The 19,675-nt window shown below is 38.7% G+C and overlaps 1 long non-coding RNA gene across 2 annotated transcripts in view; it reads right to left on the minus strand.

Annotated features, from left to right (window-relative positions):
* LOC112669535 (uncharacterized) overlaps window positions 1-19,675 on the minus strand; it is a 63,732-nt gene that overhangs the window by 24,337 nt on the left and 19,720 nt on the right. The window contains exon 8 of one of the 2 annotated variants that reach the window (XR_004818320.2): window positions 7,281-7,332. The exons of the other annotated variant lie outside the window; for it this stretch is intronic. This is a non-coding gene — a long non-coding RNA (uncharacterized LOC112669535). The remainder of the gene's footprint in view (window positions 1-7,280; window positions 7,333-19,675) is intronic. 2 annotated transcript variants of the gene reach the window in all.

The raw sequence follows: 19,675 nt of genomic DNA on the forward strand, positions 1-19,675 counted from the left end.
CTCTGGGATCATGCCCTGAGCCAAAGGCAAACGCTCAACCACTGAGCCACCCAGGCATCCCTTTATTTTGTTTTCTATTGCCTTTTTAAATTATTCTATTCTCACCCTTATTTTCAAGTTTTCTGTATTCATTTAAGTGTGATTATTATAAAGAGTGGTAAGTGTGTATATATTATAACTCAACAAACATCATCTTTAATGAGAGGATCCCGTTTATTTGCATATACAATACTGGCTAATATACTTGTATATGTATATATGTACATATATATACATATATACACACACATATAAATGTAAATGTTTCAAATTATGGTTACAGTTTTTAGAAGAAAATTTCCTTGGTTTTGTTAGTTTGATCATTGCTAATTCTTCTTTTTCCTTTAATTAATTTGTAAATCTTACCATAACTTTTTTATTCTGTTAATAGTTACCTGTCATAATTTTCTGTTTTTTTGAAAACAAGCTACCCAATATTTACCACACAAAGATGTAGTGTTTCATTCTTAAAGGCGGACAGTTTTCCCCACAAAAATTCTTTTTTTCCTCATTATTTCTGTCTCTTTATAATTATGTTCTGTTTTGAGATATTTTGTCCACTTGACCAGATTCTAGCTCTTAGAGTCTCAAGTGTAACCACCTCATCTGTAATTCCTCAGTTGTTTAGTTAGGAAATCATGTCTTCAGGTATAGTTAGTTAAGTAGTCTTTTTAATTTAATATTTTATCTTAAATATCTCTTCCATCACTTTTTTTCCCCTCTAGGCTTGGAATGTACTACTTCTGCCCAATCTTGCCCTCCCTGATATTCAGAGGGACTTCTGTGTGGACAGAAATGTGCTTCAGTGGAGGACAGAGGGTGGAGCAAAGGCCGTATCCTCACAGGGAATGAAAGGTAAAGGCCCCCTTTAAGTCACATATGTAAAAACAAAAAATCTGCCTGTCTTTGCTGAGGTCCCTCATCTGACTCAGGACAGTGAGGACCCATTCCCACCTGTGCAGCTCTCTCTTGGTCTCATGGAGAACAAGGGGACTCCATACAATCCAAGGAGCTGTGGTTGACACAAAGATCCTTGCAGTTCTCTGAGCCAAGGTCTTTCCAGGATCTGCTGCTTTCTGGCCCTCACCCCAGGCTCCTTGTTAGTTTTCTAGACATTTTCCCAGTGCAGAGAAAGGAAGACTTGCATTCATTTTCTCTACTGAAGCCAGGGTTTCCACTGTGTTCAGGTACTCATGGGCCTTGATACCCATTAGGAGAGGCACTAAATTAGGTTGTTAGTGCAGGTGATAGCTCTGCACTCAAAACAACAATCATTTTCTTGCTCTATTCGTTACCTTTATACTAAGTCAGGCTTTTGAATATCAATTTTAAATAATCTAGTGCCTTTAAACTAATTTCCCCAATTATAACCTCTGTCCTCTAATCCCACAATAGCCAACCTGGCTGCACATTGTAATCCTCTGGCAATTCCTCACACATATGGATTTCTGGGACCCACTCTGAGCTAGCAAATAAAAGCCTCCAGGAACTAGACAGTACTCTTGTTCAAGGGTGCTTCATACAGAGCTGGCTTAGCTCCTGAATTAAAATGTGAAGCTCCCTGGGCTGTAGAACAATACTCTAGAACATTTCAGAGAGTCCGTATAACACCTTAGAGAGCCTAGCACAATGACGAAAACAAAACATGAACTTTGGTAGGTAGCAGAGGTAGGAATATAAATAAATACTTTACTTCTGGGTAGCATGAGTAGTAGAAGTAGTAGAAGTATTACAATAAAGAATTGTAATAATACAGTTCAAAAACTAAGTCATTAGAGGCAGGGTGAAGTTGGACCTGTGGGAGGAAGTGGTTGGCTCTACCTGGTACAGGTATATCAGGAAAGGCTTCCAAAGAAGATGACACGGCAGGGCTAGGAGAAGGAAGGCAGCATTTTCTAAACAGACAGGACTTATATATCTGCACCAGCACAAAGCATCACCATGAGTGTTTAGATGTTAGAGGGGGGCTTTTTGTTTACAGAGACCATGATTTATAGTCACTATATTTTTTAAAACTAATATGCAAATTTGTAAATTTATAAATGCAAAGCCCCAATATTCCATAAGCTTTAAGTTCCATTTACAAACCTTTTTTTTTAGGTTTATTTATTTTTTTTAATTTCTTTAACAATTTCTACACCCAATGTGGGGCTCAAACTCAAAAGCAAGAGTCGCATACTTTTCCAACTGAGCCAGCCCAGTGTCCTTCAACTTAGAAATCTTATAAGCAATTTATAACCAGTGCTTTAGAACTTAGTTCTATTCTTTCATGCATTTCAATATCAAGTCTAGAATCCATTGTTAAACCACACTCTTAAAATTTTCAACATAAGATACATTGGTCAAATGCTCTGAATATCAAATTCTCTGAAGTATTACATACACTTTGGATACCAGAAACATAGATTCTCTCAATGGTGGCAAATCGTCCTTACACTCAAGATAAATATATGAATTTCTAAAGGTAGTTTTACTTATTCAATTCTTAATTTACTTATTCAATTCCTTCTAGGAATTGGAAATCTACTCACCTATGAAGAGAAAAGTTTTGCATCTCTAACAGATGAGGAGTAAAATGGAGAACCTGGAGCCCCATATGCACCCAAAATGATTTTCCCAGGACCATAGAACTGCATGTTGAGCCCTCTTATAATGAAAACAGTAGATTGTTTCTAGACCTTTGCAAACAAATTTTTTGATTTCAGTCTCCAGCTCTATCCTGGTCACCACCAACTTCCTTCAACTAATCTCTTTTACTGCCTGAAGGAAGTTATATTCTTTTTATATGTTTACTGTCTGGCAAGACCACACCTTGACTGAGGTCGCAGTACTAAATCATGCTGATGACAAAAAAGACAAACACAGCTTCTGTTTCAGAGAGCTGGGCCAGGTAGGGGAATCGTATGCTAGACTTCAGGACCCTAAACCCCAGTCTCCCTGGGAGGAAAGATGCTTAAAACAACTAACTTAGAATAATGAGGCATATCTCAGGGTAATCGGTCTTATTATTCCATACCTACCAAAGTGGTAAAGTTAATGCCATACCCACTAATCCAACGTACATGAAAAATTGTATTATTGCAATATTTTGAATAATACTAGATTTAGAACTCATATAAGAGAATATGTAGTCCCAAAGGATGCCTAAAATAGGAAAATTATTTTTAAAAACTCTATAAGATTAGTTCTCAGGGTGCCTGGGTGGCTCAGTCAGTTAAGCTCAGGTCATGATTCCCAGGGTCCTGCGATTGAGCCCTACATTGGGATTTCTGCTTGGCGGGGAGCCTGCTTGTCCCTCTCCCTCTGCCTGCTTGTGCCCTCTGTCTGTCTCTCTGTCTCCCTCTTTCTCTCTCTCTCATTCTCCGTAAAATAAATAAATAAATCTTAATTTAAAAAAGATTAGTTTTCCCACTTATATATGCAATAAAAAGAATATACTTCCTTCCTTGAAATCTGAAATTTAATGGGTTTTCGCAATGTCAATGATGGGATGTTAGCTTTGCCCATGAAAGATCTATTTTTCCAGGAGATCTAAATGAACTCAGCATTCACTTCTCAAAAAAGGAATTGATGCAGCTGCAGGGCTGTAGATAAAGAAAGTAGTCAAATTTCTCTTTTTTAAAAGGTTCATGGAAAATACTAATTAGAAATATCTTCAGATCCTAGATTAGTCATTACATAAGACTGCAAAGATTTTCAAATTATTATTGTCATGCCACAAGTTAATAAGTACTAGAGAAATGAGGATGATGATGATATGTGTGTGCTTACAAAATAATTACTCAAGGGCTGAATGGTGGAGTAGCTAAATATGATTACGAACTTTTCCACTGAGGGAAACTTCTCCAACCTCATAGATAGGTAGGGTATTAACCACACCTGGCAATGCAATTGGATTTTAACAACTATAACTTAACTTTATGCTACATTGAAATACCAACACAAGACATTGGAGGGTTCTTCTATGGTTATGGACTTGTTGAGTTTTTTTTTTTTTTTTCTTTTGTTCTATCTTATTTCCCCTACAGTCACTAAAGACTCCAGGAGGAGTTCTCCTTCTGAGTCAACTGACCTAATATCTTATTTGGGATTGAAACCCAAAGTCACGAGTTTTAACAATGAGGGGCCCTGTTGTAATAGTCAAAGTATCTGGAAAGGAATATCTTTAAAGTTGTAATAACAATTATGATATTGATAATTCAAAAAATAATTCCACTTGCCAGAGTTAAGGAATTCCTTGGTTACTGACCACCACCTAGGGAGGAAAAACTTGGAAACTAGAAATAAGTAGCAAGTGGAAAAATCCAGAAAATAAATAGAACCTCCAATGATCTGAGGGAAGTAATGAGAATGTACCTTTCCAATCCACCTGAAAAAGATTTTAATTCACCCAGTTTCCTGCTATCATACACTAGATAAAAGTGGTGCCAACCAGAACCTGGGCTCTCTAACTATTTTCATTGTGCACATTCTTATCCTTTCAAATAGGATAGCCTCCCCCGATTTCCTCACCTCACATAACCTGAAGCCAATATATTTCCTTTCTTATCTACTGGAAAAGAAACTGTATTTATTTAAAAAGAAAGAAGAGTTTTGTGACCTAGTGAAATCACCTCTTGGGGCCATTTTAAATTTAGCAAAGAGAAAAGTTACAGTGACATGTACCTTGCTGTATAAAACTGTGTCATAGCATGCATTCCAACTCATCCCTTTTTCTGAGTGCTTCATTGCAAATGCAGTACAATTATTTCAGTTGACTCTATGTTGAGTGCCACAAAACAGAGATTGGAAAGTCATAATGTTCTGGGAGCATTTATTGAGGTACTGTTAGCTCCATCACACTATATAATAAGTGCTAAGATGTTGTTTATAGTTTGAGATAGGGATTGTCTCTACATACAGAGTCCCAGTAATCCAGAGTGAGGCAAGATGGATGGATAAATATTAGCACTAACAAAGGCAGTCTATCTATATAAGTCCATTTCCATTTCTTGCCAAATCCTCATTTTTATACATATGTACATATAAACACACATTAGTAGGGAAACACATTTGCCACATGAGAGATAAGAATATTGGGACCAAAAGTGCTTAGTCAGGGAACGTTTCCAGGATATAAAGTGAGTTCTGGATGGTGTGCCACAGGACAAAAATGTTTGGCAGGATGGAAGATGTTCATGGCACCAGAGATGGTTTCTATCCAGCCAGCTGCCGCTATCTAGCAGATTATTTACTGTTGAAAGTTCAAATTCTTTTTACATCATTAGCCCCAAAGAGTTCATAGTATATAGCAAGTGCCCTGGACAAATGATGTGAGGGCTGACAGGTGGACAATTGGAAAGTAGTGTAATGAAATTATTTCAATCCTCTGAGTCTGTCAACATCTTTTAGAAACTGGTTGCTTATCAAAAATGTGCAAACATTAAAAATACGGGTTAAGACTAATAAGACTATCCTGTTCTAAGACTAATGGTAGTGGCCAAAGCTACATGAAAAGGTATAATGGCCACTGTTCATGACATGGACACAAAAAAATTGTACGGTCTCTGTAAATGTCCCTGACCTCACAGAGTCATTTGTCACCAACCCAGCCTCCATGGCTTTCATCCCTTCTTGGGCTTATTCACATTTTCATCTTGTTCACATTATTTCAGTTGACTCTGTTGAGTGCCACAAAACAGAGATTGGTTTGGTTTTGGTATAATGCCTTTTAGAAGATGACTAGTCATCCTGTAAAATATAAAATATCAGTTTCCCTAAATGTCCTGAAGCTTCTTCTTTCAAGCTTCTAGAGAATCTCTCACTTAGGGGACTTACGGCACACACTTACAGCCACGATGAGAGGCACACTGATTACCAGCACTGGCTTTGGATTTCAATGGGTTCAAATCTCACTCCTGTGCTAACAACTTGGGAACCTCTAAAAGCTTCAATAATCCATCTCACAGGACTGTAAAAGAAATGATGTGCCCAGTGCTTGTTAGGGTGCTTAGCACATGTAGGTTCCAAGAAATGGTACCATCTGTTGTCATGGCTTATTATACAAACCTATTCTATCCTCTCTAAGTTGGGAGACCACACATCCTGGTTTACCCTCAACAGTCCTATTGTCCCAACATACTATTAGTAGTGCCCCCAAACTTACTCTCAAAAATATCCAGGTTTGTTTGGGTTTTTTTTTAAGATTTTATTTATTTATGAGAGACACACACAGAGAGAGGCAGAGACACAGGCAGAGGAAGAAGCAGGCCACATGCAGGGAGCCTGATGTGGGACTTGATCCTGGGACTCCAGGATCACACCTTGGGCCAAAGGCAGACACTCAGCCTCTAAGCCACCCAGGCTTCCCCTCTGAGTTTGAACAATATATTCACTCTAAACTTCCTAGGCTTAGGAGACTTTCTTCCACCGTGTTGTCCCTGTCTGTGTACAAGGTAAGTGTCCTAAGAGCAGAGTTTTTTGTTTTTTGTTTTTTTGTTTTGTTTTGTTTTGTTTTTGTTCTCTACTGGATGGATGCCCAATGCCTTGTATATGCTGTTACACTACCATTGTCATTTCATATCTTTAAAAAGTTTAAACTTCAGCAATCTTATATGGGCTCATGCAATAAATGAAAGAAAATATCCCTTGGTTGGGAACACACAGGACAATGAGCGATGGGAATAGATGATCACATGTGCAGAGTAAGAACAATGTTTTATTAAACATAAAAAGTAAAAAAACAAAACAAAACAAAAAAAACATAAAAAGTTATTTTCTACTTGAACAGGTTAAATTTCCAAAATACATCTTGATCTTGTCCATTGGCTTTCTTGATCACTGAGCTTTCAGGATCAAGAAAGAAAAAAAATAGTTCCCAGATTTTCTTCCTATCATGATCATAACTAATTATCCAAAGGCATCATCATCTTAGGAGTCTAGTGTGATTAATTTTCAGTGACTCTCACCCGTGCTCCTAGCTTGCACCTTACTACCTGCCACAGAGATTTTCAATTGTGAAATTTAGAAGAATTGTAGAAAACATAAGGAAAGCCAGACTGGGGATGGGTAACAGTTGCAATGTTCAAAAAGAGAGATAGTCGGTACTACGAACTATAGAAGCTGATAAATTTGATGTTCAGCTTAGGAAATATTTTGAACAAATTAGTAAATAAATAATGCTCAATAATTTTAAAATAAAGAGATATTCATTGGGAGTCAGGAAGCATTCAAAATAACCATTTCCTAGAAATTCTCCTCACCTTTCTTCCTCTCCTTTTCTTGCTCCTCCTTCTCCTTTATTTTGAAAATTGCCTGGAACATAAAAGAGAATGCTATAGATAGCACAAATCTGTATTTAAGGGTCACTTGACAGAATGATACCAATGATGCCTTACTATGTCATAAGAAGAATTATTGCTTGAGTTGTTTTTTTTTAAGATTTTATTTATTTGTTCATAAGAGAGAGAGACAGAGACATAGGCGGAGGGAGAGGCAGGCTCCCTATAGGGAGCCCGATGTGAGACTCCATCCCAGAAGCCCAGGATCACAACGTGGGCCAAAGGCAGATGCTCAACTCCTGAGCCACCTAGGTACCCCTATTGCCTGAGTTTTAATGTTTTTGTGTCATGATGGAATACCTGCTCCAGGATTATCAATTAATAAATTGATTTAACAGAGGGAGGTCTTTGAAGTCTTATGACCCTTGGTCTTGGTTCAGTCCCCTTCAACATTGTCACCCATGACTTGAATGAAAACATGAGTATAGGCTGATTGAATGTGTTTTTATTATTCCTTATTTTCTGAGGAAAATGTATTTAAAGCTATAAATCTCCTTCTAAGAACTGCACTACCTGTGTCACAGCTGTGCTATTTGTTCTATCCTGAAATTTCCCTTATAATTTCTTCCTCAAGTATTCAGATTTTCTCAAGTTGCCAACATATGAGACTTCTCAGCTATTTTTGTTATTGATTCCTTATTCTCCTACTTGTGTAATCAGAGTTTATATTATGTGTGATCATGTTTCTCTAAAAATTGTTGAGGTTTGAGAAGGTATGTTCTCTATTTGACGAAAGTAATTTATACCGATTATGCATTCAACTCCACCACCTGTTAATTTTTTCCAATTGATATATCCATTCCTAATTGTTGATTCATCTATTTCTCCCCATAGTTCCTTCAGTTGTTTATTTCCCCAAGGTAATTTTTTAATGCACACATATACATATTTATTATCCTTTTTTTTTTTTTTTATGATAGGCACACAGTGAGAGAGAGAGAGGCAGAGACACAGGCAGAGGGAGAAGCAGGCTCCATGCACCGGGAGCCTGAAGTGGGATTCGATCCCGGATCTCCAGGATCGCGCCCTGGGCCAAAGGCAGGCGCTAAACCACTGCGCCACCCAGGGATCCCTTATTATCCTTTCTTAAAAATGATTGCTTTTTATTAATATATATTTCCTTTACTTTGTACTGATCTCATCATCTTTTTCTATCCCTCTAACTTTACTGTTTTTTGTATAAGTATTAAATTTTGTTTATCCAATCTGTACATTTTTACCTTTTGATTCCTAGCCATCTTCGTTCTTATTTCATTATTTGTCATATTTTGCTCATTTTCTCCTATCAGTTTCTTAGGCTTCTCCATAACTAAAGCTCCACCTTCCACCTCATTCCTTGATGAAGTGGTAACATAATAGCTCCAGTCCCCACTTGACTCTTCCACTCCTTCTACTCACCCAGCCATGTTGATATTGTTTCAAAAATCATTATAACTTTGGATTTTTAAAAAGATTTTATTTATTTATTCATGAGAGACACAGGCAGAGGGAGAAACAGGCTCCCTGTAGTGAGCCCGTTGTGGGAGTCGATCCCGGAACTCCAGGATCACCACCTGAGCCCAAGACAGATGCTCAACCATGAGTCACCCAGGTACCCGCCCCCTCCCTTTTTAAGATTGCGTTGGTTTTGGTTTTGGTTTTGGTTTTTGTTTTTGTTTTAATTTTAACAGTAATCTTAACTTTACTTCCCATCTAATAGTGCCTTCAGGGACCTACTTTTTTTTTTTTTTTAAGTGTTTCCTCAAGGAAGATTCTTAAAAAGGGTAGTTGGTAAAATTTCTGAAGCCTTGCTTATCTAAGACTGTGCATTTAAATTGATAGTTTATTTAATATAGAACTCTAATTAGATGTTAAAGTTTTTTAACATTTTAAACACTTTAACGTTGCCTTTCTCACAGAACTTTGATATGAATCTGATCCTTGTTTCCTTTCTACTACAAGTGTTGCTTTTTATCTCTGGAAGTTTTTAAAAACTACTTATTGTCTTTGATAGTCTCACACTTCATTACAATGTATCTAAGTGTGCGTTTTTTCTTAGTTTACGGCGTTCTAACAGTATTTACAACTTGAGGTCTTCCAGACTTCTGTTACAGTAGGAAATAATCTGTTTCTATAATTTCATTTTTTTCTCACTTTCATGACCTCTATTATATTATGGCATTTTTATGTCTATTCTTCATTTTTTTTAGCAATCCTTTTATGTTTTGCCTTTCTCTGTCCTGTCGTGATGCCTACTGAAAGGATTCCTTGACAAAATATCCCAGCCAATTAATTCATTTTTATGCCTTATTCACATTCTTCCATTTGATTCATCTACCATGTGCTTTATTTCAACCATTATATGTTTATACTCAGTGACTCTAAATGACTCATTTTCTAATTCTTTTTTTATTCTTGCTTCATGTTCCTCATATAATCTCTTATCTCTTTTAAGGTACTCATTATCCTTAGTTTCTGTTCTTGTTCTTTCTGATTTCTTAATTCTGCTTAATAACTAAGTTTGTTCTATTTGTTGTCTTTTTTTACAGAGATTTTAATCCTAAACTATTTCATTATTATCTCCTGTGAGCATGTATTTCCTGAGGGTGTTAGGCATCTCTTAAGGTAATGTGTACCTGGAGGAAGGAGATAAATTCCAGGCTCCAGCCGATGCACTTCTGATGACTTTGAGAAGGAAGGAATTCTCCAGGAAGGAGAGCCTCCTGTGTTTCAATCTAAATGTTCATGCTGACTCCACTCTATTTCAGCATCATCTCTTTAGCGTCCATAGTTGCCCAGCCCACAGGGAGTAGAGAGGTGAGGGTGGAGGAAATTGCATAGAATTATGAATTAGCCCGAGCCTGATAGCACTCCTGTACACTCTGACACCGGTCTTCTCCCCAGCTGTCCTTTCCATTTTACAGTGCTGATGGGTAGGCAGCTGTCTACCCAGAGAAATTTAAAATGTACCTGCTGAAACTATTTTGCCTCAGTGAAAACTACTTTGGGCTGATTTTTATCTCTCTCATACCAGGGCTTCGTTTTTGTCAAGTTTCTATTGTTACTTGGCAGAACCATTGGGCTCCCTCTCACCTGTACCTACTGCATGCTGGACTAGACTCAAAGAAGTGAGTCAGCAGCCTGTGATAGTTTGCTCTTCTGTAGGAAACACATAATCAAACTTGCAAATTATGGATAAGAATAACAAACAGAAAGGATATCAGAAACAGAATCCCAAATTATCTTAGCAGTATGGAGAAAGGAGTTAAATTGTACCAGATGGAATATAATAGAGATAAATCCTGACCAGCACTTAGCTTCAGCAAAAAAGAAATAGAAAAAAGGAAGGAAGGAAGGAAGGAAGGAAGGAAGGAAGGAAGGAAGGAAGGAAGGGAGGGAGGGAGGGAGGGAGGGAGGAAGGAAGGAAGGAAGGAAGGAAGGAAGGAAGGAAGGAAGGAAGGAAAGAAGGGAAGAGGGAGGGAGGAAAGAAAGAAAGAAGAAAGGAAGGATGTAGATGGGAATAAAACAAATTTTACAAATACAGGAGCATGGAGACAAGATTAATCATAAAAAAACTTAAGAGATTGAAATTACCAATAACTTTGACAAGGGTCAATATTTTCTAGTGGTCAAACAATCCTCAAAGTCTTAAGCAACATATTTTACAGTGACATCCATAGGTTGCTCTGACCTTATCAGTAGAGGTCATTCTGGAGAGTTGTATTCAGCTCTGAAAAAATAGGCTTTAAAAGGTATGCCAACAAGATGGAAAGTGAATAGTGGCCATTTTTTTTAAGGTTTCAAAACCAGATGACCTGTGAAGAAAGTTTTGAAAGAATAAGAATGATCAGTCTGAAGAAAAATTTTAGGGAACATATCATGGCCAAATCTGAAAGAGTCATTAGAAATTGAATGTGCCTTCGGTGGATTGAAAAAAGAAGGATAAATGAAGCTATTGAATATAGATTTTACTCAATCTAAGAAAGTATTTTTCTAGCCTTTAAGTCACCTGGAAGCTATAACTTTTCTGTGTGTAATGGTAAGTTTTCTACTGCTATAGAGCAAAGAGGTTTTTTGTTTGTTTGTGTGTGTGTGTTTGTGTTTTAAAGAAACCTCAAAATGAGGTCAGAAAAAAAAAAAACTAGGTAAAAGCACAGGTAGAGAGCTAAGCAAAAGATATTTAAGATTGCTTCTAACTCAAGAGTCTATTATGCTTGTGCCCCACAATTAATCGTCAATAATAGCTAATTTTGTTGAGTACTCACTCTGTGTTGGGAGCTGCTTTCAAGACCTTACACTTATTAACTCATTTGATCTTTGTGATAGCCTGATTAGGCATGGTCTATTATTATTCCCTTTTACAGATGAGGAAACTATGATGAAGAAGGGTTCAGAGACTCACTCATGTTTGTGTGGCTGCTATAGGTTGCAGCCACATGTCTACCCAGGCAACCCACACCCTCCAGCTTCATAAGCACCTCATACTTTGTCTTGGTAATGTGCATTATGTATTGACTGCTCATGGTAGGCCCTCAATTAACTAATTCTTTTTATAACCCTCAACTCCATCCCTTCCTTGGGATAATTGTCAATTAATTCTTTTAAAGATTTTATTTATTTATGAGAGAGAGAGAGAGAGAGAGCACAAACAGGGAGAGTGGGAGAGGGGAAAGCAGGCTCCGCTAAGCGGGGAGCCCAATGCTGGACTGATTCCAGGACCCTTGGATCATGACCTGAGCCAAAGGCAAACACTTAACTGACTGAGCCACTCAGGCGCCCAGTCAATTAATTTTTAAAAGTATATTTCAATGTAAACAAAATGGAGCTGTAATGCTTTCTTAATGTCATATTACCACACATTTCCCTGGAGCTCCCTCAAAGTGCTTTGTGCTTTGCAGTATCCACTTGACTAGCTTAGGACTTTGTCAGAATCCTTCTCAGCGCTTTGCCTTTTCTGAGCCTCTGCTTGCCAAGCATCTCAGAATGAAAATTTCCAGGTGTTTGGGTAATTTAATAGTCAAATTTCTTAATATTCTTAATCCAATTCTGGAGAGATGAAATGTTTCTATTCCATTTCCCTAGCATCAGCTCCCATGGCCTACTTGAAAATATGGCATTCCCTTAACTTTCTCCTTTCTCAATTAATGAGATGCAGTACATAATGGGACTGACATTGTGTCTAGGCACAAAGACACACATCTCAACCAAACTGGTCGTCCTGTTTATTACAATTCAGTGGCTTCCTCTGCAGTAAGAAAGCCATGCAATTCACAACTCAAGCCTGGTTCTCTTATAATTTTTGAATAGACTTTTCTAAGCATTAATAAAATTCTATTTAAATAATATTTAATATTATTAGATTCTTCTAGAGCATGCAAAAGAGATGCTGACAGGAAATCACTGATGAGATGACGATGCGTTAGTTTAAGATTTCAATTAACAAAAAGGCTGATGATTTTAGAAGAAAAAAAATTACCCAAGTGTAAACAGTGAAACCCACACAGGCTAAAATGCCGAATTCAAACTAGAAATTAGGTATGCCAAAGATTAATTCAAGGAGCACCTTACAAGGGACTCTGAAGCCAATAATAAAAGGTTCTTAAAGTAACGAAGGCAGAAGTCCAACAAGAGAATCATTGCAACTACTTTTGATCCTAAGTGCAAAGGATTTGCTCAAGGATTAAAAGGAAAGGACAGAGGTAATTAATTCTCAATTTTGGTTTATTTTGAGGAAGGTATTAACACATCTCCATATCTAAAAGGAGGAAGTATTGTTTTGAGGGAAGAGCAAGGATTTGGGATTCAGACCACCTGAGTTCCGATCTTTGCTCACTCGCTGTGATTTTAGGCATTTTATTTAACCTCTATACACCTCACTGTTTTCATTTGTACAGTGGATAGAATAATGCCTTTGTCATTGCTAAAGTTTGTTATATAAGTTGTTATAATTTGTAGAGTACACATAGGAAATATCTGGGATGCTGTAGGTGCTAAATGTCTGGTATGCTGTAGGAATGAGTAAATATTTCTGGAACTAAGATTTAAAAAAAATTGTTGAGTTCTGGAACATTTTTTATTTTGAATAATGTTAATTTTTCTATTCATGGTAGGGAGTGTGGGGGGGGGGATGTGCGGGGAAAATTTACATGATGGTATAAAAAGATCAAAGACCCGAAAGCAAGAATGAGAGAGCATATTTAGACAGAAGAAGGTAATCAGCCTGCTCCATGTATATTGGAGAAAAATGAACCTACTTTTGATATTTAAGATTGGCCTACACCATAGAGAACTTTGAAAGAAATTGAGATACATAGTATTCTGAGGCTGAAGCAGCATCTGTAACATGAGGAGTACATGTTGTACACCTTAAAGTAATGTAACATTCTGTTTCACTACACTCAAATAAAAATAACTAACTAATTTTAAAAAGAACTGCAGTCACTGGGATGTTAGAAAACTAAACCGTGCTAAAAAAGAAAGGTATCACATATCATTACAAAAATCTCACAACCAGAAGATGGTCAGAGTAACTTCTGCCTGTGAAAGGTGTCCTGAAGACTCAGAGACTTACACATACAGAAATCAAAATCTGAACATGGATGGTTGGCCTGAGAAGTAGACAACATGCCTATGAAACATTTAAAGAAGCATTTCTACTAGGTGATAGCAGCATAATCTGCATAAAAATTTATATGATGCCATATTAATCAAGAACCCTTGAAGAGATAACTATCTTTGAAGGCAGGGAGGGTTTGTGTACTTAATTTACTTCAGCTTTCAAGATACCCTCAATATGCTTCTCATCAAGAAGTTTGGGAGTTTTTTCCTTGTTGTTGTTAATATTATCACACATAGGTGTCACTGACGTGGCTAATTGATTGAACCAAGGTATTCATTATCTAGTGCAAAGTAGCACTTCAGCTTAGGAGGTAGCCACTTAAAATGGTAAACAGCTTTTGTATGCAGGCATCAAATGTGGCTGACCTGAGTGTCTGGATCACATCTTTTCAGGAGGAGGCAGTCAAGCTGTCGGCCAGCACTGCAGTCATCCTGGGGCTCCACTGGGGTTGGAAGGTCCTGTCCTGGCCCCTCACATGTTCTAGCTCCATGCCCGTGCTCACTCCTGTGGGCCTTGTCCAAGCTTCCCTCACCATGTGGCAACTGGTCACTCCAAGTCAAGCAATCCAAATGGAGAGCAAGAGAACGCAAGAGAAGCAAGACAGAAGTCAGCTCCATGAAACCTAATCTTGGAAGTGACATGTCATTCCTCGTGCTATAGTCTTCCCATTAGAGGTGAGGCTCTAGGTATAACACACCCTAAAAGAAAAGACCTGCACATAGGTATGAGCAGGAGGAGGTGGGATCATGGGGGCCTAGGGAGACGCCCGTCACACCCAACTTCCATTCACAGCTCCCTTCCTTCAAAGCTACATCCTAACTGCGATGGGTTCTGGGTTAAAATTCCGGCTGTTGAGGGATCCCTGGGTGGCGCAGCGGTTTGGCGCCTGCCTTTGGCCCGGGGCGTGATCCTGGAGACCCGGGATCGAATCCCACGTCGGGCTCCCGGTGCATGGAGCCTGCTTCTCCCTCTGCCTATGTCTCTGCTTCTCTCTCTCTCTGTGTGACTATCATAAATAAATAGAAATTTAAAAAAAAAAATTAAAAAAAAAAATTCCGGCTGTTGAGACATTAGCAGTAGCCTCCCTGTGTCCCTGAGAAGCTTTTGCTTTGCTGATTAAATCCCTTGCTCTTTCCCTTACTCTAGCTCCTCTTTCTGCTGACATGGTGGCTGAATATGCAGCAGCGACCTGGCAACCGTGAGAAAAAAAGACCAGAAAAATGAAATCATCATTGGCCTTGATGTCACTAAGCTGCTGAACAAACGCCAGCAGCCACTTACCTCTGGTCTGCTTGTTTGGTGAGAAAAGCTTCTATTTATTGAAGTCACTCTAATTCGATTTTCTGTTATTGAAGCAGAAAAGCCCTGCTGATTTATATGCTAGGAAACTGTCTTATGTTAGAAAACAACACTTAGGTATACAAGGGACTTTGCAGAGAAGTGAAGCACATGGGTTATAACTTTTATACAACCAGGAAATTTAAGTTCTAATTATTTATTGCAATAAATGTTTATATGGGCATTCTCTGCCCTTTTCTTCCTTGCTGGGCTCATAGGGTTATAATGCTCCCTTCACCTCTGAATGAATCTTCAGTCCACCCCTCTGTCTGACAAATGGATCCCACCCAACCTCCCAGAGCTGATGAACAGAAAAGAAAAGAAATATGGAATAAAACTGACTTAGCTGTCATGCTGGACAGATGTTTCCAATTCTTTGCTGCTTCCCATCCACAGGTGGAATCTTTGACCCAGCCCCTTGAATCCGGGCTAGTCTCGTGCCTTCTCCTGACCAAAGGGATGGGTGGAGGGCACAGTGTACCAACCTAAGGCAAACAGCAATCGTACAGGCCTGGTTGGATGCTGCACAAACCACATGCTTAAGGTAGTTCACAGTTTCGGCATTAAACAATACCACATGTCTTTCAATAATGTCACAGCTCTGTAGAGCTGGATTTCTACTGTTGGTGTGATGAAAAAACAAGCACAGTATGAAAATCAGTGTATAGAATGGCAGAGTCCAATATGAGTCTGAGGTCTGAATGGTTGTGGCAGTGCCCAGCAGGCAAGCCCATCCCATTAGCAACTGGCCATGGCTATTTAAGAGTGAAGTAAAAATGTTATTATTTCTTTTGATTTATGGGCAGCATTTGGCAAATGGCTACTTTCAGGACATAAATATTTATTACATTATTTGGACTGAACTACTTAACAAACAGAACTGTTGGGTATTTCTTTTGGTTCAGGAATGTGTTCTGAAAAAAAAAAACAAAACTACTAAGACACTAAGGTGCTGCAAATCAAGAAAGTTTATAAACCTCTACATTAATGAATGAGGATATAAGGATGGCAGCCTTTTATTCGTGAGATCAAGTCATTACATATGGCAAAAAGGAATCTCAAAGAAATGTTTTTAAAATCATCTAATCAACTTCCTCTTCTATCAATACCCAAACAGAATCTTGTACAGCCCAGGTGCTTGATAAGTGTTTCTTAAAGAAATGCTTTAGTTGAACAGATCATTAGAAATCTATAATTATCAAAGACAGCCAAATACTCATTTTTCTGACAACACAGTGCTTGAGTATTTAAGTGCTTAGGGCTATGTTCTCCCTTACTCCTTCTCTGTAAAACCCACATCGACTCAACTTGCTTGAATTCAATTCCTAGTGTCAAATCTCAGCCAAAGATGTTGAAAGCTGTGAATCGTGCCGTAAAGCTCTTGGGAAGACATCTTCGCATATTGTTTCTGAAATGCCCAAGGTTTACGAGTCGTATGTAAAATGCCCTGACCCTCAAGCCCTTCTGTCTTCTGGTTCTGTTGTTCAATATTACCCATCAGGGACACCTGGGTGGCTCAGTCAGCATTTGCCTTCTGGCCGGGTCATGATCTCAGGGTCCTGGGATCAAGCCACACATCCACACATTGGGCTCTCTGCTCATCAGGGAGCCTGCTTCTTCCTCTCCCTCTGCCTACCACTCTGTCTACTTGTGTTATCTCTCTCTCTCTCTCTCTCTCTGTCTCTCTCTCTCTGTCAAATAAATAAATAAAATCTTTAAAATAAAAAGATATCCATCAAAGCTTATCAGAATTTCAAACCCAAATGATTTTGTTCCATAGGTAAAAGGAAACACATACTTGGGTGAAACTGATTCCACTCTATATCTAAAAATTTTACCTAAATTGATTACCCAGGAGTTCATTCTATCACACGTGTCTCTATTTACTATCATTATGATATTGCACGTATTACACAACTGCTGTCCATTTTCCATCTTGATTGTTCCTTGTGACATGGAGAAAGTGAAAGAACTCTGACCTAACAATCAGTAAGGGCAGCATGGCACATATTTTTTGGATGAGTCAAAAAAGTACATACAGTTTCTGAATCTGACACTTAATCCTGTTCACAGGCTTTCCTCACTCATCCATCGAAACCTGTCCCAAGGAATCGAAAACACCCTCGAGGAAACAGGTAAGTCCAATGCTATTTACTCCCACAGTTAAGCTCCTATAGAGGACTTGAGATGTCTAATTTTTCAGGGATGCTCCTAACCCATCACCCATCACCTAGGCACACCTTCTCTGTGACATTTTGTGGGACTTTCTATGGCATCTATCTGGTGGCTTTGACATCGAATTCAGAACCCAACACTAGGTTATCCCAACAAACTTCAGTTCTCCCATTCCATTCATCCAGCCAGTCCAGTTCTATCTGGTCATCACTCATGGAGAAGCTAAATGCTACATCTTTACTTCCTTACTTCTATCATGCAAGCTCCTAAAAGCCCATTTCCTTTGGCTTTCTCCCCAGACTGTTTGAAAGATGTCAATTATTTTAACTCTACCACATTTACTCGTGAAGCATTTAACCCACTCTGAAAGCGTTCTGAATTTGGCCTCGGCCTGCGCACACATTAAATATGTAATTCATGTAGTCTTAGTAATCTGGTGTTTATTATCCAATTGTAGGTGCATCTTCTACCACTTAACCTATCAATTTTTGATTCCCTTTTCCACAGAAAAGGGAGGTGAAAAACTGATTTTTTTATTGGCTTAATGAATACTTTTCAGAAAATAAATAAATAAATAAATAAATAAATAAATAAATAAATACTTTTCAGTACTGTTAACCACAATGACAAGACAGTATAAATTCTGGTTGAGCTCTCTACATTAAAAAAGGGGGAGAGGGATGGCAATTGGGGAAACTATCCAGATAACTGAGGATGAAAATTCTGCACCATGGAGTGCACAAATTTGCCATCCAAACACATTTTAACAAAACACTTTGATCCAACTATCTGACTATTCACAGGTGGTGCTGGCATCCATAAACTACCAGTAAAATAATTTAAATATTTTACTTTTGACCCTTTCTCTTGGCATTCTGACTTTTCTTCCCATTTGAAACGAGTGGATTTTTGTGGCCCCTTCTGCTTTCCGTTCCTCATTCCGCCTCCCTCTCTTTCCCATAATGAGATGGAGAGTGAGCTGGGAGTTCTACACACTTCTCCAAATGGCTCAGTCTTAACTCCAGCAGGTCCTGGACTTCACCTGTGTGGCTTTGATCTTGACCTGATTTCTCTGAAGTAGAGGAAAAAATTTTTGTTTCTGACAATGGAGATTTGAACTGCATGAAAATAATATGTCTCAGAAGTTCTTGCTCAAAAAAGTGCTATAAAGATGCTTTTTTTACATAAGTGGAGGTCTTACCCTATGTATTTTGTATGTACTCTTCACATACCTCCTATGCTGCCCTAATCTGTGTTCATACTCATCAAATTCTCTACCTCCTTGCTTTTGAAATCTAGCGGCCCTTGACAAAATTCTTTCTACTCAGATTATAAGGTTCCTTGAAAAAATATCAGCATCTATCCGAACCTTCTTGGCACCTGGGTGCCGGCTTAGGGAGGGTGGGGGCAGGTGGACATTTCCTTTGCTTCTCTCTCCTCTCCAGGCCCAGCCCCCAGGCCAGTTGTCCCTCTGAGAGTTGTACTTCCCAGTGGCCATGCATGCTGGGACAGCCATCCCGAAATACAAAGAGAAAAACCCATGTCTCTGGGCAGGGGAAACAGGAAAAGAGATCCCTATGGTTTGAAGAACTTGGGGAAAATGCTCATTACTTTTTTTTTCCTTTTTCCTTTCTTTCTTCACTGTGCTGAGGGCAGCCTGAGACAACTCAATCTGAGGAAGGACAAGGCAAAAGATTTGAAGGGAACTGGAATTTCTGGACATAAACTGACAAAACACCCTGAAAGTCCAAGAGTGTGGAGAAACCCCTGGGAGGGAAGGGCTATTAAAAGTGTCCCCAAAGAGAACCTGGGTGGCTCACTCTTGAGCATCTGCCTTTGGCTCAGGTCATGATGCCAGGGTCCTGGGATCGAGTCCCCCATCAAGCTCCCCAGGGGGAGCCTGCTTCTCCCTATGCTGTGTCTCTGCCTTTCTCTTTCTGTATCTCTCATGAATAAATAAATAAAATCTTTTAAAAATAATAAAAATAATAAAATAAATAAAAGCATCTCCAAATCCTGTGCATGATCCAACAGCTACCCCAGGCTCCTCCAAGCTTCATGCACACAGAGCAGACTCCTCAATGCATAGCAAATGCTTTAAAAGCCAAGTACAATACAAGCCACCACCCAGATCCCAGACTAACCCCTGAGGGGAGCCGGCATGGGGTAAACCCAAATACCACAGAAAAGGTTTTGCAAACTGAAC

This window comes from Canis lupus, chromosome 25 (assembly GCF_003254725.2).
Source record: "Canis lupus dingo isolate Sandy chromosome 25, ASM325472v2, whole genome shotgun sequence".
In the NCBI taxonomy this organism is placed as follows: Eukaryota; Metazoa; Chordata; class Mammalia; order Carnivora; family Canidae; genus Canis; species Canis lupus.